We start from the raw sequence: 2,336 nt of genomic DNA on the forward strand, positions 1-2,336 counted from the left end.
TTCTTAGAAACATTTTATGATTTATTTATAATTGTGGCCTATTCCTCCTGCGGCGCAGACCTGTACATGGAAACAGAAAAACATAACCAAAATTAATTTGATGCAGCATTGATAAAGAAAGTCAGCAGTAGGCTATGGGTTTCTAAATGCCACCCTACCTCATTATTTGGACATGGGGAAAAACTATATTTAAAATCCAAAGAGGGATGGAGGGAGGAAAATTAAAACAAAAGAAAGAAATGAAATATAGAGTAGAGAATATTTGATAAAATTAAGGATGTTTTTATTCAGTAAACATTTAAAAAAATGTTCTACAACACTCTAGCCTAGTGACTTACCAGTAACAAAACAGACTTGAAGTATTCAGATCCGCTCTGCATAAAGCAGCTAAATCCTCTCTCTGTCTCCCGGCAGAAAGCTCCTTGGTTTGCTTGTGTCTCAATCACAGCTGGTATTCTGTAGAAAGACTTCTTTTCACCTTTCCCATCAGCTTTGTTAGAACCCTAACACAGCACAAAAGTTTACCATTGTAGGTTTATGATGAACCCGTGGGTTCACATACCGCGCGCTGCCTTTATTTCCCCCAAATCACGAGTTTGTTGGTCTTCCAATGTGGCGCAGGGTTTGTTTACTTCCGGTTTCGGGTGACGTCAGTGAAAGGGGTCTAATGGGGGCATTACCGCCACCCACTGGATTGGGGTGTAAAGCAGTCTGAACAAAACGTGTAAACATAAACATAGGAGAAATGAACCCGTTTTTCTAACTCGTCCTCACTTAGTCTACTTTTCTTTTTTGATTAGTCTGGATTTGATATTGTAAATTTAAATGTGAATCAATGTATATTCATCGGACATGAACAAATGAATAAATCTTGAGTAATCTTGAGGGGCGTGTGTGTCCGGGGCGCGGGGGGGGGGATCGAACGAACCCTCCGATCCCCCCTGGCTACGGGCCAGAATTTGCTCATCCTACCAATGTTGAAAACTGGCCGGCAAAAGTGACGATGGTTCAACGTCGTATATTCAACCTTCTCTGACGGTCGACAGATCAACCTTTACCCACGTTGATTCAACGGTGATAAATCGACCCTCTCAGACGGCGGAGAAATCGACGTTTCACGGCGCCGTTTCAACGTTGATTTTCTGACGTACTACGGAAACCGACCATTCTGACCAAAACTCTACGTCGTTTCAACGACCCTCTGCTATCGGGGTACATACTGCAGGTGTGCATGTGTCTATAGTGGACTTATTCCTCATTAATTTTGCTACAGTATTAAATAGGAATCTAGGATTATTTTTGTTATCTTCTATTAGGGAGGAGAAATATGTTGATCTCACAGCACTAAGAGCTTTTCTATACTTCAGGAAGCTCTCCTTCCACGCTAATTTGAACACTACCAATTTTGTTTGACGCCATTTACGTTCCAATTTTTGAGTGGTCTGTTTTAAAAGTGCAAGTGTCATCATTATACCAGGGTGCTAATTTTTTGTCTCTGACCATTTTCTTTTTTAGAGGAGCTACATTATCTAAGGTATGGCAGAATGTTGACTCTAAGCATTCAGTTGCCTGATCAAGTTCTGCAGGGGCTGACAGTGACCCAATCAAAGTTGATAACTCTGGGAGATCATTTATAAAGCTCTGTGCAGTAGTTGACGTGAAAGTACGTTTAATACAGTAGCGTGGTGAGGTGCATATATTATTACTCAGACATAGTTTGAATGAGATGAGATAATGATCTGAGATAACTTCAGACTGTGGAAGTATGATTATATTGTCTACGTTTAATCTGAATGTTAGTATTAGATCAAGGGTGTGACCACCATTATGGGTCAGTCCTATGACATTCTGATTAATTCCTACTGAATCTAAGATGGACACAAACGCTGTTTTTAAAGGGTCTTCTGGGTTATCGAAGTGAATATTAAAATCTCCAACAACTAATGCTTTGTCTAAGGAAATAACCAGATCTGAGATAAAATCTGCAAATTCAGAAAGAAACTCAGAATATGGCCCCGGGGGCCTGTAAATAATAAGCAATGGAATTAACTGGGTAGACTTATTTTTCGAGGCTACATACATTATATGAGTATGAAGAACTTCAAATGCATTAAATTTATAACCAGGTTTTTGTGTTACACCTAGATAATCGCTATAAATAACCGTAATGCCTCCTCTGCCAGTTAGATGAGGCTGGTGTATATAACTGTATCCAGGAGGACTCGCTTCATTTAATGTTATATATTCATTTGGCTTAATCCATGTTTCAGTTAAACAAAGTACATTAAACTCCTGATCAGTAATGAGTTGATTAACCATTAGCGCTTTAGATGTAA

The 2,336-nt window shown here is 39.4% G+C and overlaps 1 long non-coding RNA gene across 1 annotated transcript; it reads right to left on the reverse strand.

Annotated features, from left to right (window-relative positions):
- LOC132874187 (uncharacterized) lies at nucleotides 1–1,191 on the reverse strand. Its single transcript, XR_009651641.1, has 2 exons — nucleotides 339–1,191; nucleotides 1–60 (listed from the first exon to the last, which is right to left on the reverse strand). It is a non-coding gene; the product is annotated as an uncharacterized LOC132874187 (long non-coding RNA).
- Nucleotides 1,192–2,336: the final 1,145 nt, after the last annotated feature.

The sequence above is a fragment of the Neoarius graeffei genome, chromosome 26 (genome assembly GCF_027579695.1).
Source record: "Neoarius graeffei isolate fNeoGra1 chromosome 26, fNeoGra1.pri, whole genome shotgun sequence".
NCBI lineage: Eukaryota > Metazoa > Chordata > Actinopteri > Siluriformes > Ariidae > Neoarius > Neoarius graeffei.